Below are 26,259 nucleotides of genomic sequence, written 5' to 3' on the forward strand. Positions count from 1 at the left end.
GTCCCAAAACAGCTGGAGGGCCTCGCCAGGTTCAACATGCTGCCATCTGCCTTATTGCAGGGCAGATTCGTGGGTAATCCATAATACACAGAAGGAGTCTGCCCCTGCGGCTTGATGGAGGTAGAAACTGTCTCTCATGTCTTGTTACGCTCGGCATTTATCACCCCTGCTATACAAAAATCTCCAAATGGGTCCGAACTTCAATGTCTAAAACTCCTGGTAGAGGACAAGGATCCAGAGATCACGCTCAGGGAGGCCAAATTCCGTGCGACTGCCATAAAACTTAGGGAACAAGCTGTGCTACCAAAATGATTAAGCTCTTAAATGACAATTTTAGGTTATATTTTAGTGAAATATTATTATTATTATTATTATTATTATTATTATTATTATTATTAATTATTTCTACCCCACCCATCTGGCTAGCTTTCCCAAGCCACCATGGGTGGCTTCCAGCAAAATATTAAAATACAATAGTGTGTCAAACATTAAAAGCTTCTCTAAACAGGCTGCCTTCAGATGTCTTCTAAAAGCCAGAGAGTTGGTTCTTTCTTTGACATCTGAGGGAGAGTGTTCCACAGTGGGGGCTCCACCACCGAGAAGGCCCTGTGCCTGGTTCCCTGAAACCTCATTTCTCACAGAGGGAACCGCCAGAAGGCCCTAGGAGCTGGACCTCAGTGTCTGAGCTGAACGATGGGTTTGGAGATGCTCCTTCAGGTATACAGGATGGGGCCATTTAGGGCTTTCAGGCTAGGCACCAACACTTTGAATTGTGCTTGGAAACGTACTGGGAGCCAATGTAGGTCTTTCAAGACCGGTGTTATGTGATCTCAGCAGCCACTCCCCGTCACCAGTCTAGCTGCCACATTCTGGATTAATTGTAGTTTCCAAGTCCCCTTCAAAGGCAGCCCCACATAGAGCGCATTGCAGTAGTCCAAGCGGGAGATAACTAGAGCATGCACCACTCTGGTGAGACAGTCTGCGGGCAGGGAGGGTCTCATTCTGTGTACCAGATGGAGCTGCCCTGGACACAGAATGGACCTGCGCCTCCTTGGATAGCTGCGAGTCCAGAATGACTCCCAGGCTGTGCACCTGGTCCTTCAGGGGCACAGTTACCCCATTCAGGACCAGGGAGTCCCCCACACCTACCTGCCGCCTGTCCCCCCAAAACAGTACCCTCCACACCCAACTGCCCCCTGTCCCCTGTTCCCTTGGCAGGTGCGACCAAGGCAGTTTCAGTCCCATGGTGAGGCCTGGATCACAACTGGAAGGGATCCAAATTGTCCGCTTCTTCCAAGTTAATATTTAACTTATATGTTTTTAACTACTGGACGCAGGTGGCGCTGTGGGTTAAAGCCTCAGCGCCTAGGACTTGCCGATCGAAAGGTCGGCGGTTCGAATCCCTGCGGCGGGGTGCGCTCCCGTTGCTCGGTCCCAGCGCCTGCCAACCTAGCAGTTCGAAAGCACCTCCGGGTGCAAGTAGATAAATAGGGACCGCTTACCAGCGGGAAGGTAAACGGCGTTTCCGTGTGCGGCTCTGGCTCTGGCTCTGGCCAGAGCAGCGATGTCACACTGGCCACGTGACCCGGAAGTGTCTCCGGACAGCGCTGGCCCCTGGCCTCTTAAGTGAGATGGGCGCACAACCCCAGAGTCTGTCAAGACTGGCCCGTACGGGCAGGGGTACCTTTACCTTTACCTTTATATCTGTATTGTCCCTGTTAGACCCAATTGCCATTCAATGTATCCCTCTTGTGTTTTTATGATTTTCCTGAGATTGTAAGTGAGCCAGAACTGGTCTGTGACTGTAATAATAAATTCATTCACTTTGAGTACGTATTTTTCCGTATATAAGACTAGGTTTCCCCCCTAAAAAATAATGTCCAAAATTGGAGGCGTCTTATACACCCCCCATTTTCTTAAATCAGAGTCCCCCCCAAATAAGGGGTGTCTTATACATGGGGGCGTCTTAAAGACAGAAAAACGTGGTATATATATATATATATATATATATATATATATATATGGGAAAGCAGATTGCAATGTGAATAAAAAAGTCATCCGCCTGTCTTGTAAGACGAAGGAAGAGTGCGCTGCCTTTGGGAGTAAAGTCAAACCCTTGCAGGCATTGCCCAACTTGGCCCTCCAACTATTTTTGGGACTACAACTCCCATCATCCCTAGCTCACAGGACCAGTGGTCAGGGATGATGGGAACTGTAGTCCACAAACCGCTGGAGGGCCATGTTTGGCCACCACTGCTCTGGATCAGGCATTGCCCAACTTGGCCCTCCAGCTCTTTTGGGACTACAACTTCCATCATCATGGGACCAGTGGTACAATAAACTACAATACAATAAAATGGCAGCAAATGTCAGTGTAACGCACAAGGCTACAACGAAGGAAGTGAGGGAAGGTATTGAGGACTGGCAATTTATTGCAGTTTATTCAGCTCATAACAATCGTCCCCTCTTTGGTGGTATATTTTCTAATAACACTAGTAAATTAAGCACGAGAGCCCGTACAGCAGAGTTTGAGCAGAACGGCAAATATCAATCCTTTGGAAATGAACTTGGTCCCGTTATTTTAGGATAGGGACATCCAACTCCCAATAGACTGTGATCTACTCACTGTGAAAAAACAGTTTTTTGGGGAAGCCAAGGTGGTTGAGCTTTTTTTTAGGGAGCAAATGAGTGAATGGAACTGAATGATTGGAACTGAATGAATGAATGAATGAAACTGAATGAGCATTGCGATATACACAAAACACAATCATAATTTGAATATATAAAACACAGTGGAGGGTCTTGAATCCCCAGTCCGATAGTGGAACTTAATCTGATGGCCCACTTTTTTGCTAGGAAGCCAAAGTTGCTGAGCTTTTTTAGGAAAGCCAAAGTTGCTGAGCTTTTCTTTGGAAAGCCAAAGTTCTTGAGGTTTTTTTTAGGAAAGGCAAAGTTATTGAGCTTTTTTTGTGTGGGGGGGGAGTAGATCACTGAAGGGTCAGAGTGCTGCTCTTATCCTATGGCTTAGAAAGAACCCACAGCTCACACTAACAGAAGCCAAAGTCACGGAGTATAAAGAGCAGAATTTTTAATTCTGTATCAAATATTTAGACAGAGGCCTTTGTAAACAGAATTATCCCTCTCCCCCCCATTTTGGTATTTCTTTTAAAAAAATATATATATTTATTAGGTTTTTACAAAAGGAGAAACACATAACCACCACAAAAATGAAAAGAGATAAAACATAATCAAAGATACAATAAAAAAAACAAATCAGAACAATAGAGTACAGAAAAATAAAGTTCTACCCAACAAAATACAAAACATAAAAACTCCAACTTTTAAAATCATACTTAATTAGCTTCCTTTCTTGACTTCCGCACGCCTCCCTTTTTTGTGTTCCTCTTTACCCAGTCAAATACAGCAAATCCTTACCCTCTTTCAGATCTCGTTTCTAATTATTAAGTTCATTCTATTATGTCTCCAATCTTTCCTCCTTATACTTGAACACCTTTAAAATGTTATTTACTTTCGACATAATATAACTTTAGTCTTCTACCCTTTTCTGTTACATTTTTGCATACTTTTTAAAACTATATCACTAATGCCATATTGTTTCCATATCCAACATTGTTTTAACATTCATAAACTTTGCAGTGTTTCTGCAGATAGTCTTTAAACTTCTTCCAGTCCTCTTCCATTAATTCTTCTCCCAGGTCTCGGATTCTGCCAGCCATTTCTGCCAACTCCATATAGTCTATCACTTGCATCTGCCATTCTTCCAAGGTGGGCAAATCTTGTGTCTTCCAATACTTTGCGATGAGTATTCTTGCTGCTCTTGTCGCATACATAAAAAACGTTCTATCTTTCTTTAACACCAATTGGCCAACTATGCCCAAGAGAAAGGCCTCTGGTTTCTTAAGAAAGGTATATTTAAATACCTTTTTCAGTTCATTATATATCATCTCCCAGAAAACCTTAATCTTTGGGCACGTCCACCAGAGGTGAAAGAATGTACCCTCAGACTCTTTACATTTCCAACACTTATTATCAGGCAGACGATAAATCTTTGCCAGCTTGACTGGGGTCATGTACCACCTATAAATCATTTTCATAATATTCTCTCTTAGGGCATTACATGCTGTAAATTTCATACCGGTGGTCCACAACTTTTCCCAGTCTGCAAACATAATGTTATGACCTATGTCCTGTGCCCATTTAATCATAGCTGATTTGACTGTTTCATCCTGTGTATTCCATTTTAACAGCAAGTTATACATTCTTGAAAGAATCTTAGTTTTAGGTTCTAACAGTTCTGTTTCCAATTTTGATTTTTCCACCTGGAAACCCAATTTTTTATCCAAATTATAGGCCTCACTTGATAATAATGAAGCCAATCTCGCACTTTATCCTTTAATTTCTCAAAACTCTGCAATTTCAATTTGTCTCCTTCTAGTTCTAGTATCTCCCAATATTTCGGCCATTTGGCCTCCATATTGAGTCTTTTCAGAGCCTTTGCTTCCATGGGTGACAACCACCTTGGGGTCTTATTTTCCAATAAATCTTTGTACCTTATCCAGACATTAAATAATGCTTTCCTGACAATATGGTGTTTAAAAGTTTTGTGCGCTTTAACCTTGTCGTACCACAAATATGCATGCCATCCAAAAGCATTGTTAAAACCTTCCAAATCCAAAATGTCAGTGTTCTCAAGAAGCAGCCAATCTTTCAACCAGCAAAATGCTGCTGATTCATAATAAAGTTTAAAGTCCAGCGGGGCAAATCCCCCTCTTTCCTTCGCATCAGTTAATATTTTAAATTTTATTCTGGGCTTTTTGCCCTGCCAGACAAATCTTTCTGCCACTTTTTGAAACAATCCATCTTGTCCACAATCTGTAAAGTTTGGAACAAAAATAACATTTTTGGCAATACATTCATTTTTATAACTGCAATTCGACCCAACAAGGAAAGCTTCAATTTAGACCATATTTCTAAATCTTTTTTAACTTCTGACCAACATTTCTCATAGTTGTCCTTAAATAGATTCAGATTTTTAGCTGTCATATTAATCCCCAGATATTTCACTTTCTTAACTAGGGTCAAACCAGTCTCATTCCGAAACCTTTCTTTTTCAATCTGTGTTAAGTTTTTCTCTAAAACCTTAGTTTTTGACTTGTTCAATTTAAAACCTGCCACATGACCAAATTCTTGAATCAGTTCTAATACCCTTTTCGTACTAGATTCTGGCTCCTGTAATGTCAAAACTAGGTCATCTGCAAAAGCCTTCAATTTATATTGTTTGGCTCCAACCTGAATTCCTTTAATCTGACGGTCCCTTCTAATCATATTCAACAGCACCTCCAGGACTGAAATAAATAACAATGGAGAGATAGGGCAACCCTGTCGTGTTCCTTTTTCTATCTTAAATTCTTCAGTCACCACATTGTTAACTATCAGTTTAGCTTTTTGTTCTGAATAAATTGCACATATACCATTTTCAAACCCTTGTTAAGCCCCCATTCCCTTGAGGTTTTTCTTCATAAAATTCCAGGAAATATTGTCAAAGGCCTTCTCCGCATCAATAAAAATTAAAACAGCTTTTGTATTGATATTCACTTGTAACATCTCCAAAATGTCAATTATGTTCCTTGTATTATCAGACAAGTGTCTACCTGGGAGAAAGCCTGCCTGGTCCTTATGAATCTCCTCTACTAATACTTTTTTTAATCTGTTAGCTAAACTGTCAGCAAAAATTTTGTAATCCACATTTAACAGGGAGATGGGACGGTAGTTCTTGAGTTGTGTCTTTTCAGACTCTAGTTTAGGTATAAGCGTAATAAAAGCTTCTTTCCACGACTCCGGTGCCTTCTTCCCTTTCATGATTTCGTTGCAAACCTCCTTTAATGGTTGAATTAAGTTGTCTTTCAAAGTTTTATAATACTTGGAGGTTAGTCCGTCTGGCCCTGGAGATTTGCCCAACTGCATATTCTGAATGGCACCTTCAATCTCCTGTTCTGTGATTGCGTAGTTCAACATTGTCTTTTTTTATTGAGATATTTTTTGTAATCCCTTAGATCTTAAAAATTGGTCTATATCAGTCTATTCCTGAGGCCCATGTGTATAAAGTTGTTTAAAGTATCTCTGGAAGCACCTTCTAATCTCCACAGGATTCTGAATATTTTTCCCTTCTATCTCGAGGTTTGTGATGGTGTTTAACTTTTGTCTTTTTTTCAACTGCCAAGCTAGCACATTTATTAGCCGATTCAAATGTCTTTTGCCTCATCTGTTTTATTTTCCATTCTACTTCTTGATTTATCAATTTCATATATTGTACTTGGTAAAGTTTAATTTCTCTCAGAATCTCCTTAGAGTTGGGTTTCAACCTTAATTTCCTCTCCCCTTCTTTTATTTTTTTCAAAATTTTATCCTTTTTTTCATTTTGAGTCCTCTTTTTTATAGCGTTCTGTTGAATTAGAAACCCTCTCATGACCGCTTTACTTGTGTCCCAGATTACTCTTTTTTCCACCATGGTTCTCAAATTAGTTTCAAAATAATATCTCAATGTCTTTTGGGCCTTCTTAATAATCTCTTGGTCTCGTAGTAAGGTGTCATTCATCTTCCATCTGAAGGAACCAGTCAGTGTTAATTTCATTTCCATCTTTACAATATTATGGTTGGAGCAAGTTCTTGGGCAGATTTCCACCTTCTTTATCTTAGGTGCCAGTGCTCTAGTTATCCATATCTGGTCAATTCTAGTCCATGTCAGTTTGGCTTCAGAGAATAATGTTCCTTCTCTTTCCAGGGGGTTTTTGGTTCTCCATATGTCAATTAAGACCATATTGTCAGTCAGTTCAAAGAAAGGTTTTGGTAGTCTGTTTTTGGTAGGGTTAGGGTTAGGGTTAGGGTTAGGGTTAGGTAGTCTGCCCTCTTTTGTTACAGTCTGTTTCTGTGCCGTATCCATATTCGTGGATACCACTCCATTCATATCTCCCATCATAATGATGTTATTATAGTCCATGTAGTCCAGCATTGTCTCATGCAACTTCTTATAAAACTCCGATTTCCCCTCATTTGGTGCGTAAATGCCTAAAATAAAAAAAAAAATCTCCTTGAATTTGAATTTCAATTGCCAAAATCCTTCCTTGTTCATCTTTAAAAATGAATTTAGGTGATAGGCTTTCTTTTGCATAAATGACCACTCCTCTCTTTTTAACCTTGTCCGATGCTATAAACTCCTGGCCCAATCTTTTATTGATCAAAACTTTCCTGTGAAGCCTAATCACATGTGTTTCCTGTAGGCAGATTAAGTCCAATTGTTCCTTTTTTAATAAATGAAAAACCTTCCTCTTCTCCGGGGAATTTAGACCGCAAATATTCCAACTTAATAGTTGCAGAGACATGATGCTGTACTTCTATTTCCCTCCTACTGCTCCCAAATGTTCTTCCTCCTTTGACGGTGGTATCACTTTCCCTAGCTGACCAGATCCCAAAGGTGGTAGTATTGAGCCTAGTACTCCAGATCTTAAAGCTCTCAATTCTTCCTCAACCTCTTTTTGAAGGTCTCCTCCGTGGTCACTCAAGAATTTTTCCTTGTCTTCGACCGATCTTATTTTAACTTTTCCCCCTTTATATGAGAAAGCTACTCCCTGGGGGAATTCCCATCTAAAAACAACTTTATTACTTCTCAATAATGCCACTAAGTCTCCGTAGTTAGCTCTAAGGTCAAGCAAATGTTTGGGGATGTCCTTATAAATTTCCACTCTTGAATCTTGGATCTCTAAAGTTTTCTGGAAGTGCGCACTCAATATCTTATCTCTCTCTCCCTTCGATCTGAGGGAGATCAAGCAGTCTCTCGACCTGATTTTCCTCCCTCCCTTGCCAAGTCTGAACGCACTTACTATCTTAAAGTCCTTATCCTCTTCCAAAGGCCAGAATTTTATAAATTCCTGTGTAAGATACTCACTTAAGTTCTCTTTTTCAAGTTCTGGGACTGACCTGATCCTCAGATTATTCTCCTTATTTCTCAATTCTATCATAGACAGAAAATCCTGATGTTCCCCAACTTGTTTGCGCATCGGCTTTATTTCCTGTTGCACAGCCTCTACTTTCTCTTTCGCCTCCTCAGCTATTTTCCGATTCAACACAGTTTCTTCCAAAAGTTTCCCAATGGTTTGTGCATTTGAACTCACTTGCTGGGTTAAATTATTAATGCTAGCTGTATTTTGATCAATTTTAGTTGATTGTTCAGTCACTTGCTTACTTAGGCCATCCAATTTTTCATAAATTTTATTTAATACAGAAGTAAAGTCCCCTCCTGAGGCCATTCCCTCAAGCCTAGTTTGATCTAAATCTTCCCCTTGTGCCACAGGAAGACTGGGAACAGATGATCTGTGTAGTTGAGAAATTATGCTAGGCTGCTGTGTTTTGGTTTTAGTTGATCTTGTTGTCCTGCTCATCCCACTTCTGTCAAGGTCAGTCCCACGGTCAGCTCTTCCCATGGAAAATCCCAAAATCCTGAGATGGAAAAAATCCCCAGTGGCTGCACAGTTTCAATACTCCACTAGAGGGAATCTTTAACGTCGCAATTTATAAAGTCTTTCTCAATTTTTAAAGTGTCCCTTAAAAATTTACACAGTAGCAAATCACCGGAGAACCTTCCAAAGCCTTTTACTTTTGCAGAGTTAGTCCTAGTAAAGTTACAGTGTCTCCAAAAAGTGCGAGTTACAATATGACAGTTCAAAACAGCCTGACCACTCTAACAACTTGGCAGTCTGATTACCTGGAGTTCAAATGTTTTTGTAAATCCACAAAATGGAGAGGCAAAGATCAAATTTGTCCCTTTCCCCCCACAATTTATCTGAGAGGGGATCTTCTGTTTTGATGTTGGAATTTAAATCTTTGAAATCACAGTTTCCAGAGCATTAGATTTAAACGTCATTGCTTTATAACTTTAAACAGAGCTGGGAGACGGACTTCCTGGTTGCGCCTCCCGCTTCGGTGCCAAATTCAAAGTCTATTTTTCAAGTAATCACAGGTTCGTTAAACTTTGCCGACTCACGGGTAGTCGTTTCTTAGCCGAATAGTCCCAGGAAAAAGGTCAGCGCTCACCGACAACAGCTTCGCGGCTTCACCCCACAGAAAGAGCGATCAACTCTCAGCACCGCGCCAACCCCGTCACGCTCCGGAACCCCTTACGAGGTCCCTTTACGATTTCGGGGGGCGCTAGTGGTGCCTGCTGAGTCCCATGGCCATAGGCTTCCGCTGCCTGCGGTTTTTCAACGAGGGTCTCCGCTTCGCCATAGCAGACGACCCGTTTCTGCGGAGCTTCCCCTTCACAGAGGGAAGGAGACCGCCATTGTCGTTCGCGCCGCCTCCGGAAGTCCCCCATTTTGGTATTTCTGCCGAGGTTTCCCCCCCTAAATTCCAACCCAGTTTCTCCTTTCCCATCCTCGGTGGTGCCAAACCCTTTTGCAAAACAGGGAGCTGTCGCCGTCAGAAGCTGCCATATTTGGTTACAGTCTCCCAACTTGGTCTGGAGTGTGTGAGTTCCTTCACTTTGAAGGTGATGTGTGAAGGTTTTTGGCCCTGCGAATGCAGAAAGCAAAAGATAGCAAACGTAAAAGTTCAAAACCTTCAAGCTTTGCTTGCCGTCTTGGCTTGTTCTCACAGTCGCTGGGAGAGATCACCAGTGGGTTTGGGGATGGGCGTTCATCAGTATGCCGATGGTACCCTCTTTTTTCAGATCGGAACCGGTAAAGGCAGTGAAGGTCCTGTGTCTGGAGGCAGTTGGAGGATGGGTGGCTGCTAACAGGTTAAGGTTGAATTCTGCAAGACAGAAGTCTGTTGTGGGTGGGCAGGTGTGGAGGACTCTCTGGTCCTGAACGGGGCAACTGTGCCCCTGAAGGACCAGCTGCGCAGCCTGGGGGTCATTTTGGACCCATGGAGGTGCAGGTCCATTCTGTGTCCAGGGCAGCTCCTTGTGGGACGCAGGATGAGACCCTACCTGCTCAGAGCGGCACATGCTCTGGTTACCTCTCGCTTGGACTATTGCTATGCGCTCTATGTGGGGCTGCCTTTGAAGATGCCCTGGAAACAACAACTAATCCAGAATGCGGCAGCCAGACTGGGGACTGGGACTGCAGAGACTACATAACCCCGGTCCTGAAAGACCTGCATTGGCTCCCGGGACGTTTCCAGGCACAATTCAAAGAGTCAGTGCTGACCTTGAAAGCCCTCAATGGCCTCAGCCCAGTAGACCCGAAGGAGTGCCTCCACCCCGGACGCCAGGGTCCCTCTCCGGCAAGAAGCGAAGTTACAGGGAAGCAGGCAGAGGGCCTTCTCGGTGGTGGCACCCACCCTGTGGAACACCCTCCCATCAGATCTCAAAGAAATAAGCAACTCTCTGGCCTTTAGAAGACATCTGAAGACAGCCCTGTTTTGGGAAGGTTTTAATATTTGATTAATTATTCGCAGGGGTGGCCAACTCCCAAGAGACTGCAATCTGCCTACAGAGTTAAAAACTGGCAGTGATCTACTCACTTTGTGGGGGTTCAGGTCAAAGTTGTTGAGCTTTTCTTAGGGAGGAGAAAAGTCCCATTTTGGGGGAGTGCAGGGCAAAAATGTTGAGCTTTTTTAGGCGAGTCAAAGGTGTTTAGCTTCTTTGGGGGGAGCCAGTGACCTGCCAGTGACCCCATTGCTTCCCTCCCTGCAGAGGAACATGTGAGGTCAATTGGGTAGAGTCCAAATGGTTTCAGGATGGTCTTCTTGTGCTGTTTCAGACACGTGGTTTACATCTTTATGTACATGTTTGTCTTGTACATTATTGAACATTGAATTTATATCTTGGAGACCTTCAGTTCTTACAGCACTCTGAAGGAAGTAGACGATTCCATGTCTGGTGTTGAGGAGGAGCCTCCTAAGCAAGCGTTTAGGGTGAAAGTTGTCGCCTTCTTCCAAACATGCTTTGCAGCGAAGCGGCCAAAACCCTCCCATTTTGTGTCCCTCCATTTCCAACATTTCCAAATAAAGCTCTTTCTCCCCGCAGCTTCTTCTGCAGTGACTAATACACTGGAAACCTCTTCCGAGGCCCCGTGCTTATACTTCGTTCCTGTTTGGAAAAGCAAGCCAAGTCTCCATTTGTCTCCGTTTTATTACGTTTGCCAAGAATTGATATACAGTTGTACCTCAGGTTACAGACGCTTCAGGTTACAGACTCTGCTAACCCAGAAATAGTACCTTGGGTTAAGAACTTTGCTTCAGGATGAGAACAGAAATAGTGCTCTGGCAGCGCGGCGGCAGCGGGAGGCCCCATTAGCTAAAGTGGTGCTTCAGGTTAAGAACAGTTTCAGGTTAAGAATGGACCTCCAGAACGAATTAAGTACTTAACCAGAAGTACCACTGTATACCAAATGAAATTAGTTTTATTTCCCATTGGGCAGCGGCCGCAGACACATTGCAGGCTCAGGATTCTCTCCCAGCCGATGTGAAGCAATGTGGCCTTTTCTAAAGTGAGCCTCCATGGTTTTACTAGCGCTCCTTGCCTCAATTTTCCTTGGTGCCTTGTCTCCTTGCCTTAGTCCCCCGCCTGGTTCCTGATACACTTTCCAGCATAGCCCCAAAGCAGTTGCTTTTGCAATACCACCAACTGCCCCAAACAGAGGGTCGTGATGAGTTAATCTCACACCTTTAAGCTTGAAAGGGGTGGTGGTGGTGGTGGCCCAAAGGGCCAAAATAAATGTCATAATGTGTATCCCTAGAAATCCTTCAGTGTACTTCTAACAGGAAAGTTATGGTAACCTGTTGCTTTATGAAACTGAGGATTTTGCAAGTTGCAGCCCCCCCAATTGGGGCAGGAATACAGTCGTACCTCTGCTTACTCTGGATACGTAATTTTTGGGATGCAAACGCATCCCAAAATACCGGAAGTATTTTTCTGGTTGTTGCCACGCACACATGTGCAGAAGCAGTCCTCCAGTTGCAAATTCCTCGGGATGCAGCCAGACCTCCAGAACAGATCCCGTTTGCAACCAGAGGTACCACTGTACAGCTAATTGTGGATCACAAAGATACAGCTCAAAGCTAGAACCGCTACATGGTGCAAACGGCATGCACACTAACACAATGTAACACAGGCATACCCAACCTTCGGCCCTCCAGATATTTTGGACCAATTCCCATCATCCCTGACCACTGGTCCTGTGAGTTAGGGATCATGGGAATTGTAAGCCAAAACATCTGGAGGGCTGCAGGTTGAAGATGCCTGATGTAACAGCACATGGTGGGAATCCAAGCTTAGTTGACAGAAATGGGTGAGAATCAAACCTGAATCGGCACAAATGGCCACTCCTTATTACACATGTGTATCAAACATAAAATGAAGTGATGGTGTGCACCAGGCATAGGCAAACTTGGCCCTCCAGCTGTTTTGGGACTACAACTCCCATCATCCCTAGCTAACAGGACCAGTGGTCAGGGATGATGGGAACTGCAGTCTTAAAACATCTGGAGGGGGCCAAGTTTGGCCATGCCTGATCTAGGGCATAATGATATTTGTTTCTTATAAGCTCCGAGAGAAACTTTGCCATGACCAGTGTAATATCATTTGACCTGTCTTCCGAAAGATATTTAATATGGGGGACTTCGGATTTTCCCAGCAAATTTGCCAGGAAGGGTTTGATCCGTTGATCCCTTCCTCATATTGCCCACAATGCAGTAGGATATGCTTCATACAACCAGTGGAAACTGGAATCCTTTGTTTGAAACTTTATCAACACCACTACCAGAACCACTGGGCGGGGTTGCACTTTTGCAGAACAATCTGGCTGTAAGCTATTGCTTTGCAATCAGCGTTGGACTTTTAACTCCTCAAGCTCCTGGGTTTTCATTGGCAGGAGATAAGCCACTTTAGGCTTACAACATAACAAAAGGGCATATTGCAGTCTAGAATTTACTTCACCATTTTGTTTTAAATCCTGCTTTGCACATTTGTAAGCAGGAAAATTGCTTTTTTTCTTCTTCCAGCAAGCATGAAAAAGCCAGTTCTCTTTCTGGTAGCAAAGCTGTACTTTTCCAGAATAAAAAATCAGAGTCACTTTGCTTTCCTGCCTGCAATAGGACAAGTTGTTGTTGTTGTTGTTGTCGTCATTGTCCTCCTCCTCCTCCAGCGATCCCTCGTAGCCGAGTAAGATTTTCTTCCATAAATATGGATTTTAACAGTGAGTCTGTAAGTGACTGTGAAGGCCAATTCTGGAGTCACACATCCTTCCACAGTGGGGACATTGGTTTCTGGACGGGAGTTGATCCCAGCGAGGCTTCCTTCCTCTTCGCCTGTTTCTTCCTTGCGTCCCGAGTTTGAGTGTCTTCAAAGCCCACGACACCTTTGGTCAAGGCTGTTCTCCCATTGGAGCGCTCGCAGGCCAGTGCTTCCCAGTTGCCGATGTTCGTACTGCATTTTTTAAAGATTTGCTTTGAGATCTTTCAACCTCTTTTGGAGACCACAAAACAGACCTCAGCGTAACACTCAAAGCGGAAGTGTGGCACTCAAATCAGAAGCAGAACCAGGGCTGTCTTGAGCACGCCAGGCACTCCGGTCTTCCACTGGCTCCCGCAGTTTGGTCAAACTCATGTTTGTAGCTTCGAGAACACTGTCGTCCCCTTCTCCTTGCACCCTCCATTTTCCCCAACATCAGGGTCATTTCCAGGGACCCTTCTCTTCTCACAAGGTGGCCAAAGTATTGGAGCCTCAGCTTTAGGATCTGTCCTTCCAGTGAGCACTCAGGGTTGATTTCCTTCAGAATGGAGAGGTTTGATCTTCTTGCAGTCCATGGGACTCTCAAGAGTCTCCTCCAGCACCAGAATTCAAAAGCATCCATTCTTGAGCAATCAGCCTTCCTTATGGTCCAGCTCTCACTTCCATACATCACTACTGGGAAAACCATAGCTTGAACTATAAGGACCTTGGTTGGCAAGGTGATGTCTCGGATTTTTAAAATGCTGCCTAGTTTTGTCATTTAGTTTAGCCACCCCCAATTTTTTTGGGGGGGGGCAAACTCAAAGCTTTTAGTTTCCTTACTCATCAGGAATATTTGCCGCTGAAATATACTCAGAGTCGCAAAGTGATTTCATGCTCTTTATTCAGCTCATAGTGGTGAGGAGGAATGAATGAATTCCCCTCAAAGTATCTGCTTTATATACATTATTTACACAATGGGCTGCACATGATTGGCTAATTCTGGAATTCTACTGTAAGCCAATCAGGTTGTGGATTCACTTCTATCTGGAGCATGATTGGTTGGTTCCTGCCAACCAATCATACTGCTGCATTGTTCTAGGACCAATCAGACTGCTGCATTCTGAATCCTATTGTTCTAGGACCAATCAAGACTGCTGCCTTTTGGATCCTATTGTTCTAGGACCAATCAGACTGCTGCGGTTAGGATCCTATTCAGCTCAGTACATAACACCCGCCATGGAGTAACAGAGTGGCAGAGGGTGGGGGCAGGGACTTTCAGTCCCGTGCTTTTCACTGCTGCCAATAGAGAGGGGCTGGTACAGTTGCAGGTGGAATCCGTTCGGGAGATCTGGCCGGATCCCAAGGTTTCCGCAATCCTTCCAGGCTTGCTGCGCACGTATCTCAAAGGATATGTGACAAGAGGGGCACGTAAGTAGAGGTACCACTGTATACAATAGGTATACATTGGGCACCCCCCCAGAATCCGGCGCCCTGGTTCCCTACACCCCCTTGCACCCCCAGGTCGAGACAGGCCTGAGCATGCTCAAAACGGAGAACGTTCGGCTTCTGGGAAAAGTCCACCAACCGGAACACTTCCCTCCGGGTTTGCAGCATTTGAAAACCAACGTTGCACCGTATAGTAGCATTGCTTTCCTTGCTCCTTGCCTTCTGAAGGAGCTTTTGTCTCTCTGTCCTTCCCCCACCCCACACTCTCCCTCTCGACACTAAAAATTCCTCAACGCTTCAGTCATTTCTCCTTTGTGCAGCTATCTAAACTGTGTACATACACGGCGGGGAGATAATTTTGAATTACAGCAATGGAAAAAAACTAGAAAGCCACCCAGGGCTGGAATCGTGAGCCGTATATGGGATCCAGATTAGTTTTCACAGGGTGTTGGCTGACTTTATATGAAGGGCCACCACACCTTCTTCTGCTGGATTTCGCTAAACCTTCATGACCTTTCCTTGTTTTTACTTGCGTTGCTAGGGACCTGGAGCAGACCATGCATTAACAGGACAGCTTTAGGGTGAAGAGTATTGTTTCTAGGACAGTTCCTGAGGAGGAACTCTCTGCTTTTTAAGATGCTGTCTAGCTTTGCCGTCACTTTTCTCCCAAGAAGCAGGCGTCTTTTAATTTCATGTCTGCTGTCACCCTCTGCAGTGATCATGGAGCCCAAGAAAGTTGTTTTTTTATTGTTGTTGTTATTTTAATATTACACACACACACACACACACACACACACACACACACACACATCAAATATACCAGGCATGTCCAACAAGTAGATTGCAACCTACTGGCAGATCATGGGGTGTTCCAAGCAGCTAACAATCTCCTTTCCCTTTGAGGTGAGTGAGGCTAAGAGACTTCAGAGAAGTGTGACTGGCCCAAGGTCACCCAGCAGCTGCATGCGGAGGAGCGGAGACGCAAACCCGGTTCACCACATTATGAGTCCACTGCTCTTAACCACTACACCACACTGGCTCTCAGTGTGTGATGTGTTCCTTGGCTCTGTGATGGAATTGGCCACCTCTCTCGGATCCTCAGAATAGTGCCATTCTTTCTGTGCCCATTGGCAATCTCACAGAGAAGACCCCCCTTGTGTCACAGCCAGCTGTATATCTTTTTATGTTAGGAAGGGTGGTTTAGAAAGTTTTTTTTAAAAAAACAAACTAGCCATTGAAAAGTATTGCCAGCATTTTGAACTGGATATTGCAACTAGCCAAAATGCAGCGAAGGCATTTCAATGAACTGAACAAGATATTGCGGGGGGTGGCGGAAGGTTGCATTCTGCACATAACACGTCAGCTACAACTGCTGTGAGGGTATTATTCACCCAAAGATGGAAAAGTGATAAAAAAACTGGTGGAATTTGCTGAAATGGCGAAATGAACTGAAAGACTTTGAGACAAGATTGGAAACCATTTATGTTGTATATACAGAATCAATGTAAAGAAATGGACTCGCTCACAGGGTTTGAGTAGACACTGACAATTAACAACAGAAACATTGAAATGATAGAATGTCAGGATAGAACAACATTTTATTTAAGAATATAGTACTGAAGTATAGTATTGTAAGCAGGACCATTTTTTCATGTAAAAAAACAAAAGGGGAAGTTTGAGGGGGGGTTAACCTGTTATTATTTGTTAAGATATATTTGTGGAAAAGATAACAATGTAAAATGCAATAAAAATTATTTAAAGAAAAGAAAGGAAAAGAGGGCTGATCCCAGTTTTCAGGACTTCACAAGTTCCAGCTCTGAGCCATTCACCAAAACACGGTTCACTCATTTATTCATCTGCCTTCCTTTGAACAGATTTTTCCCAGGATGGTTGTCAGAGAAGAAATGATAATTTTGGCTGAGCCCTGGTTCACATTAAACCCTGGATACTCTTCCATTGCCTTCTTCAGATGAAACCTCCAAAGGTTTTATATGCATGTTTCTTCCCTTTCGCTCCATCTCACTGAACCACCTTTGGTGCAAGAGGCCTCCGGATCATCCAGGCAAGTGTGCCCCCCCTCCCCACAATGGGAATTGAAAGACAAAGAGGTAAAGGAGGTTATGATTAAGTGGAGCCAGGATTTTGAGTATGCAATCAGGATGGATCAGTGGGAAAGGCTGTGGAGACAAGATGTCAATTTTACTGCCTGTTACACAATCAAGGAAAATCTAATGAAGATGTGGTACAGGTGGTTCGTGACTCCGGCCAGGTGAGCTAAAACATATACAGTGGTACCTCGGGTTAAGAACTTAATTAGTTCTGGAGGTCCACTCTTAACGTGAAACTGTTCTTAACCTGAAGCACTACTTTAGCTAATGGGGCCTCCCGCTGCCACCACTGTGCGATTTCTGTTCTCATCCTGAAGCAAAATTCTTAACCGAGTTAAGTTCTTAACTATTTCTGGGTTAGCGGAGTCTGTAACCTGAAGCGTCTTTAACCCGAGGTACCACTGTAAATTAAAATCAAATGCATGTTGGAGATGTAAGACAACGGAAGGGACAAGGTATTGTGTATGGGGGGATGTGATAAAATCCAAAAGTTCTAGAGTAATATCTATGAAGAACTAAAAAAGAGGTTCAAAATAATGTTTGAGAAAAGTCCAGAAGCATTCCTTCTGGGTATAGTTAAAAAAGAAATCCGCAAAGATAAGAAAAAAATATTCTGCCACTATGATTTTAGTGGCCAAAAACTGGAAAGGAGATATAGTCCCATCAGTAGTGGACTGGCAAGTAAAATTTTGTGAATTGATTGAATTGGCCCAAACGACAGCAGCAATTGGATGACAACCGAATCAAAAACTCAGGAAATAATGGGAATATGTAGAGGAGTCTATGGCAAAACATTGTTCCCAAAGAAACTGACTGATAGGCTGATGTTCGCAAAGTCAGGATGAAAGTTGGAGAAGATTTTATGGGTTTCTTTTTTTTTTTTTAATATAATTTTTATTAGGGGTTTTTACAGAATAAAGTACAAAAACAATAAACAACCTTGCTTTTAACAGAGTTTCATAACTTCTTTGGACTTCCTCACATCTCCCGCTACCATTTTCATCATCATAGATTTTTTTTTTCATGCAATTTATCATCTAATTTGCAAATTTTATAACCACTTATTTAAATATAATCCTCTGCAAATTAATTTCTCTTAATCTCACTTTACATCCCATTCCGATCCGATTTTGTGGTGGCCAATTATTTATGATCAAACATCCTACTTAACTTCCACCAAATCACAATATTTTTGTAAATAAATCTTAAATTTCCTCCAATCTTCTTCAGCCCTCTCTTCTCCCAGGTCTCGAATTCTGCCAGTCATCTCAGCCAGTTGCATATAGTCCATCAGCTGCATCTGCCATTCTTCCAGAGTGGGTAGATCTTGAGTTTTCCACTTCTTGGCGATAAGTATCCTTGCTGCTGCTGTTGCGTACAAAAAGAGTGTTCGATCCTTCTTTGGCACCATCTGGCCGACAATGCCCAGGAGGAAGGCCTCTGGTTTCTTAAGGAAGGTATACTTAAATACCTTTTTCAGCTCATTATATATCATTTCCCAGAAGACCTTCACCCTGGGACAAGTCCACCAGAGGTGAAAGAATGTTCCTTCATTTTCCTTACATTTCCAACATTTATTGTCTGGCACATGGCATATTTTGGCAAGTTTAACTGGGGTCATGTACCACCTATATATCATTTTCATTACATTTTCCTTCAGAGCATTACATGCCGTGAAGTTCATCCCCGTGGTCCACAACCTTTCCCAATCCTCAAACATAATATTATGCCCAATATCCTGTGCCCACTTTATCATGGCCGACTTAACCATTTCATCTTGTGTGTTCCATTTCAACAGCAAGTTATACATTCTTGAGAGTACTTTAGTCTTAGGTTCTAACAATTCTGTTTCCAACTTCGATTTCTCCACCTGGAATCCTAACTGATTTTATGGGTTTCTATGTTGGACAATAAACTACAGTTAGAACTGGATATGGAACAACTGCTTGGTTCAAAATTGGGAAAGGAGTACGACAAGGCTGTATATTCCTTCCTTCTCCCATTCAACTTATATGCCCGATAGATCCTGCAAAAGGCTGGACTGGATGAATCCCAAACCAGAATTAAGATTGTTGGAAGAAATATCAACAACCTCAGATATGCAGATGACACAACTTTGATGGCAGAAAGTGAGGAGGAATAAAAGAACCTTTTAATGAGGGTGAAAGAGAGCGCAAAATATGGTCTGAAGCGCAACATCAAAAAAACTAAAATCATGGCCATTGGTCCCATCACCTATCAAATAGAAGGGGAAGAAATGGAGGCAGTGAGAGATTTTACTTTCTTGGGCTCCATGATCACTGCAGATGGTGACAGCAGTCACAAAATCAAAATATGCCTGCTTCTCTCAGGAGAAAAGTGGTGATAAAACTAGGCAGCATCTCAAAAAGCAGAGACATCACCTTGCTGACAAAGGTCCGTATAGTAAAAGCTATGGTTTTCCCAGTAGTGATGTGTGGAAATGAGAGCTGGACCATAAAGAAGGCTGATTGCCGAAGAATTGATGCTTTTGCATTATGGTGCTGGAGGAGACTCTTGAGAGTCCCATGGACTGCAAGAAGATCAAACCTATCCATTCTTAAGGAAATCAGCCCTGAGTGCTCACTGGAAGGACAGATCGTGAAGCTGATGCTCCAAGACTTTGGCCACCTCATGAGAAGAGAAGACTCCCTGGAAAAGACCCTGATGTTGGGAAAGATGGAGGGCACAAGGAGAAGGGGACGATGGAGGACGAGATGGTTGGACAGTGTTCTCGAAGCTATGAACATGAGTCTGACTAAACTGCGGGAGGCAGTGGAAGACAGAAGTGCCTGGCGTGCTCTGGTCCAGGAGGTCACAAAGAGGCGGACACGACTAAACGACTAAACAGCAACAACAAAAAGTAAAGTGGCCCCTTCATGGATCACTGCCTTGTGGCGAAGGGGCTTGAATAACCCCAAGAAGCTGTGAGCCATGCCGTCAGGGCCACCCAAGATGGACAGGTCATAGCCAAGAGTTTAGACTAAATGTGATCCACCTGGAGAAGGAACTAGCAAATCACTCCAGTATTTTGCCAAGAAAACTCAATGGACATAAAAAAGGAGAAGCTTTGAGAAGAAAAGTGAGAGTTTCTAAGGCATGCTCTGGTTCATGGGGTCACGGAGAGTCGGACATGACTAAGGCGACTAAACAACAATGTAAAGTACCATATTTTTCCATTTAAAACAGTAGGTTTCCCCCCCTAAAAACAATGTCCAAAATTTGGGAGTGTCTTATACATGGATACATCTCTCCCCCCCCCCCATTTTATTAAACCCAAGTTCCCCCTTATACATGGGGCATCTTATAGACAGAAAAATACGGTATTTTGCTTTAACACAATATTAAAAGAATATTAAATTAACTAAATTATGCCGAGCACTATTTAGGGGGAGGGAAGTTACGGGGTGGGGAATGTACAATTATATATGGAGATATATTTACAGAATGTCAAGGAAGAAATGTTAGAAGATGTTCTCTTTTTTTGGAATGTAATACTGTAATATTATTATTATTAAGTGTGCACCCCCCCTCCTTGCCCTCCCACCCCCTGTGCCTGTGCTCCACCTAGCCAGCACCAACCCTCTTGCTCAGCTGTTTTTTATCTTCTATTTTGGAAATGTACATCCAGTTCCCCCCCTTTAGGTTTTTTGGTCTACAGCTTGTTGAGCTACAGCTTGTTGAGCTTATACATAAATCCAGCACTGGCATAGATAGATGATAGATAGATAGATAGATAGATAGATAGATAGATAGATAGAGATAGATAGATAGATAGATAGATAGATAGATAGATTATTATTAGGTGATAGATAGAGGGCTGGATTTAGGGTTGATGAGGCCCTAAGTTACTGAAGTTAATGGGGCCCTTTATATGTCCAGCTGTGATTTGTCCACAACAAATAATACGTATCTCAAGCCATTTGCACATGTTGCCATGCACCAATCCATTCAGAATGTAGGCACCCTATATATAGAAAGGAGCAAAGCAGTGATAGTTTGGGGAGCAGGCTAGCAGGCGGCGCCCATGACTTACATTATAGGAGCCTACACAACAAAAAACAATGTCGCTGTATGTCAGCTTTATTTTATTTGTTTTTTATCTTCTCCTTTGGAAATGTACATCCAGTTTTTTTCCTGCTTTAAATTTTTTTGGGTCCCCCAAAAGAGTGGGGTCCTAAGCTGTAGCTTGTTGAGCTTATACATAAATCTGGCACTGGCACAGATAGATAGCTAGATAGCTAGCTAGCTAGAGATAGATAGATAGATATAGATAGATAGATAGATAGATGATAGATAGATAGATAGATAGATAGATGATAGATAGATGATAGATAGATGATAGATATAGATGATAGATAGATAGATGATAGATAGATAGATAGATAGATAGATAGATAGATAGATAGATAGATAGATGATAGATAGATAGATAGATGATAGACAGATGGACAGATGATTGATTGATTGAGGGCTGGATTTAGGTTTGATGAGGCCCTAAGCTACCTGAAGGTAATTGGGCCCTTTATATGTCCAGCTGTCCTTTGTGCACAACAAATTGCCACTTTTTTGTGTTGAATAAATGCTATTTGGTAATTGATGGAACTCATAGGTATCTCAAGCCATTAGCACATGTTGCCAGACAACCAGTCCATGCAGAATGTCGGCACCCTATATATAGAAATGAGCAAAGCAGTGATAGTTTGAGGAGCAGGCTTACATCATAGGAGCCTACACAACACAAACCACAGTTGCTGTATGTCGGTTTTGTTTGTTTTTTATCTTCTCTTTTGGAAATGTACATCCAGGTTTTTTCACGTTAATTTTTTTTGGGGGGGGCCAAGAGAGGGGGCCCTAAACTAGAGCTTGTTGAGCTTATATGTAAAGCAGGCACTGGCTCCACCCAGCCAGCACCAACCCTCTGGCTCAGCTGCTTCCAGATCTTAGTTCCCCTTCCCTGCCTCCTGAGCAAAGCAGCCACTCCCCAGTCTCTCCTCCTGGGCATCATCCAGGCAGCCGGTCAGAGGATCCTTCAGTGTGAGTCTGTCTGTCTGTCTCTCTCCTCTAACACCTCTCCAAGGACATCTTCCAGCCTGAGGGTTAGAAGACAGCTGTCCAAGCCTCTGGCTGCTGCAGGCGACCATCTCTATTAGTAAGTTTCTTGTTAACTTGGGGAATTCCCCTTCCCCAATGTATTCCGGAGGGAAAGTTTATGCTTCTTTTTATCCAAAAAAAATCCTAGCAGTACTAGAAGGTGGCAAAGAGGGCAGTGTTGTTTCCGGCAGGGTTCCTGTGGGTTGCGAATTAATGTGCCACTTTTCTTTTGCTTTCTGTGATCTGAAATGCTTGGCTCTTTCCATTGGCTGTGCAATTGAAGAGGCTCCTTCTCTCAGATTCTCAAAATCACCCACTTTCTGAGCCCGTTGTTGGCAATCTCACCATCGGGCAGGGCACCCTGGCTCAGATTCAGAACCCTGGATACTCTTCCATTGCCTTCTTCAGATGAAACCTCCAAATGTTTTATATGCATGTCGCTTCCCTTTGGCTCCATCCCATGGGACCAGCTTTGGGGCAGCAGGATCCGGGTCTGCGCCTCAGGACCGTCCAGGCTCGCCTGCATCCCCCCCCTCCTCCTCGCCCTCCCACCTCACGCTCCAATGCTCCACCCAGCCAGCACCAACCCTCTGGCTCAGCTGCTTCCAGATCTTAGTTCCCCTTCCTTCCTCCTGAGCAAAGCAGCTGCTCCCCAGTCTCTCCTCCTGGGCATCATCCAGGCAGCAGGTCAGAGGTGAGTCTGTCTCAGTGTGAGTCTGTCTGTCTCTCTCCTCTAACACCTCTCCAAGGACATCTTCCAGCCTGAGGGTTAGAAGACGGCTGTCCAAGCCTCTGGCTGCTGCAGGCGACTGTCTCTAACTGTTAGTACGTTTCTTGCTAGCTTGGGTAATACCCTTCCCCAACTTATTCTGGAGGGAAAGTTTGTGCTTCTTTTTATCCAAAAAAATTCCTAGCAGAACTAGAAGGTGGCAAAGGGTGCAATGTTGTTGCTGGCAGCGTTCCTGTGCATTGTCAGTTGCCAAAAAGTTAATGTCAACTTTTCTTTCGCTTTCTGTGATCTGAAATGCTTGGCTCTTTCCCTCAGCTGTGCAATGGAAGGGGCTGCCTCTCTCAGGATCTCAGAATTGCCCCGTTTTCTCTGTACTCATTGGCAATCTCACAATCGGGCAGAGCCAGGGCCGGATTTAGGTTTGATGAGGCCCTCAGCTACTGAAAGTCATGGGGCCCTTGATCTGTCCAGCTGTCATTTGTCAACAACATTTTGTCACTTTTTGTGTGTGTTGAATGTGTGCTATATGGTCACTGATGAAGCTAATAGGTATCTAAAGCCATTTGCACATAACGAAATATAGGTGGGTAGCCTTGTTGGTCTGACAGTCAAAATAAATAAAAAAATTAAAAAATTGACCAGTAGCACCTTAGAGGCCATCTAAGTTTGTTCTCAGTAGAAGCTTTCATGTGCAGGTGCCCTTCTCCAGATACATGGAAACAGAAGTCCCCAGACCCTGATTAATAATTAATAATAATAATAATAATTTTTTATTTATACCCCGCCCTCCCCAGCCAAGGCCGGGCTCAGAGCGGCTTACAAGCAATAATAAAAACAAGATGAATGATTACAACTTAAAAACAAAAATAAAATACAACATTAAAATACAACATTAAAATATTGAAACATTAAAATATTAAAATGCAGCCTCATCACAGGAGGAGAAAGGAAAAAGGAAAAGGAAAGGGGGAGGGAATCAAATTGGCTCCAAGCCAAAGGCCAGGCGGAACAACTCTGTCTTACAGGCCCTGCATGGAGAAATCAGATCCTGCAGGGCCCTGGTCTCATGAGGCAGAGCGTTCCACCAGGCCGGAGCCAGAGTTGAAAAGGCCCTGGCTCTGGTCGAAGCCAATCTAACTTCCTTAGGGCCCGGGACCACTAGGGTGTTGTTATTTATGGACCTTGAGGCTCTCCGTGGGGCATACCAGGAGAGGCGGTCCCGTAGGTTCGAGGGTCCTAGGCCGTGAAGGGCTTTAAAGGTCAAAAGCAGCACCTTAAATCTGACCCTGTACTCCACCGGGAGCCAGTGCAGCTTGAAAAGCACTGGGTGAATATGCTCCCATGGCAGAGACCCCGTGAGGAGCCTCGCTGCAGCATTCTGCACCCGCTGGAGTTTCTGGGACAGCTTCAAGGGCAGCCCCGCGTAGAGCGAATTACAGTAGTCAAGCCTGGAGGTGACCGTCGCATGGATCACTGTGGCCAGGTCGGGGCGGGAAAGGTAAGGGACTAACTGCTTGATGCGGCGAAGGTGGAAAAATGTCACCTTGGCTGTTGCTGTAACTTGCGCCTCCATGGAAAGGGAGGCGTCAAGGATTACACCCAAACTCTTAACGGAAGGCAATGGCACTAATTGGGCCCCCGCAAGAGAAGGGAGTTGGTCCCTCATCCCCATGCCATCCCGAACTAGCCATAGGACCTCTGTCTTTGAAGGATTTAGTTTCAATCGGCTCCCACGAAACCATCCAGCCACAGCTTCCAAGCATCTGGTCAGTGTGTTCGGGGCCGAGTCAGTGTGGCCATCCATCAGCAGATAGAGCTGAGTGTCATATAGAGGGAGGGTGGGGCAGGGTTTTTCTCCGAAGGGTAGTAGAACTCAATGGGTATGGTCAATTTGTTGGCGACTGTGAATGACTGCAATTAGTCCTGCAGGAAAAAGCAAGGGATGGTATGCAGATGACCCAAAATAGCCGAAAATAAATAAATAAAAATAAAAAAATTGTCCAGTAGCACCTTAGAGACCAACTCAGTTTGTTCTTGGTCGAAGCTTTCGTGTGCAGGTGCCCTTCTTTAGATACAGGGAAACAGAAGTCCCCAGACCTGATATGTAGTGGGAGGGTGGGGTGGGGTATTTCTCAGAAGGGTAGTAGGAGATGGGTGATTTTACAGTTCCCAAAATGGAAACCTTCCTCTGCTTGTCCACATTGAGGGGATGACTTCTTCAGATATATTGAAGCGGAAGTCCCCAGACCCTGATATATAGAGGGAGGGTGGGGCGGGGTTTTTCTCCGAAGGGTAGTAGTATGGGTATGGTCAACCTGTTGGCGACTGTGAATGACTGCAATTAGTCCTACAGGAAAAAGCAAGGGATGGTATGCAGATGAGCAAAAATAGCTTTAGCATATGCAATGAGACAGGAATCCAATATCTCTATTCAGACCAGGTCTCTCCATAGTTTTCAGCTGAGTGATAAGTTACAATTCAGCCACTTCTCTCTCAAGTCTATTTCCTTGGAGATCCTGCGTTTAATGTCCCAGGAGATGGAAGTGTTCTCCTCCTGGCTTATCTGTCTGGTCTGAATAGAGATATTGGAGTCTGGTCTCATTACACATGCTAAAGCTAATTTTGGTCATCTGCATACTTTCCCTTGCTTTTTCTTGTAGGACTAATTGCAGTCATTCATAGTCGTCCACAGGTTGACCATACCCATTGAGTCCTACTACCCTCATGAGAAGGGACGCGGGTGGCGCTGTGGTCTAAACCACTGAGCCTAGGACACAGCAGTCAGATGCTCAGCCAGATGTTGCAGGGCCTGTTTATTTCCCTTCCCACTTGGAGGGACGCAGTGGGGCATGGTGGTTTTGTAACATGGAGAGCACAGCACAAAAACCAAATGTTTTCTCTGTAGAGAAGGAAGTGGTGGAGATCACAGAATTGCAAAGTTGGAAGGGACCCTTACAATGGCTTAGACATGGCTTCCTTCTTTCTTTGGCGATCTCTTGTAGCCGAGTCAGATTGTTTTCCATTAACACGGTTTTAGCAATGAGTGCGTAAGTGACCGTGGAGGCCAATTCTGTATCCACATGTCCTTCCACAGTGGGGACATTGGTTTCCGGGCGGGAGTTGATCCCACAAGTGTGCCTTCCTCTTAGTGTGTTTCTCCCTTGCATCCAGAGTTTGAGTGTCTTCAAACCCCACTGACACCTTTGGTCAAGGCTGTTCTCCCATTGGAGCTCTCGCAGGCCAGTGTTTCCCAGTTGTCAGTGTTTATACTACATTTTTAAAGATCTGCCTTTAGATCTTTCAACCGCTTTTGTGAACCACCAGCATTATGCTTTCCATTTTTAAGTTTGGAATAGAGTAGTTGCTTTGGAAAACGATCATCAGGCATCCATACAACATGACCAGTCCAAAGTTGATGTTGAAGAATCATTGCTTCAACACTGGCGATCTTTGCTTCTTCCAGTACGCTGGCATTAGTTCTCCTGTGTCTTCCCAAACTTTTTGGAGACCCTGTTGATGGAATCTTTCGAGGAGTTGGAGATGGCGTTGATAAGCGGTCCATGTTTCACAAGCAGACAGGTTGGTAGTACCATAGCAAATTTGGGTTTCCCTGCAAATGTCCCAGTCCTCAA

The 26,259-nt window shown here is 43.8% G+C and overlaps 2 protein-coding genes across 3 annotated transcripts in view; both read left to right on the forward strand.

The window, feature by feature from the left end:
- LOC310836995 (P2R1A-PPP2R2A-interacting phosphatase regulator 1-like) overlaps positions 1 to 26,259 on the forward strand; it is an 82,128-nt gene that overhangs the window by 44,670 nt on the left and 11,199 nt on the right. The window lies entirely within an intron of this gene.
- FHL1 (four and a half LIM domains 1) overlaps positions 21,853 to 26,259 on the forward strand; it is a 65,028-nt gene continuing 60,621 nt past the window's right edge. Inside the window, exon 1 of one of the 2 annotated variants that reach the window (XM_083723069.1) lies at positions 21,853 to 21,955. The gene's annotated coding sequence lies outside the window, so the exon portion shown is untranslated. Of the gene's footprint in view, positions 21,956 to 22,107; positions 22,592 to 26,259 lie in introns of those variants that run through there. The other variant, XM_083723070.1, reaches the window with a different exon arrangement.

The sequence above is a fragment of the Podarcis gaigeae genome (assembly GCF_964106915.1).
Source record: "Podarcis gaigeae genome assembly, chromosome: Z".
Lineage (NCBI taxonomy): Eukaryota > Metazoa > Chordata > Lepidosauria > Squamata > Lacertidae > Podarcis > Podarcis gaigeae.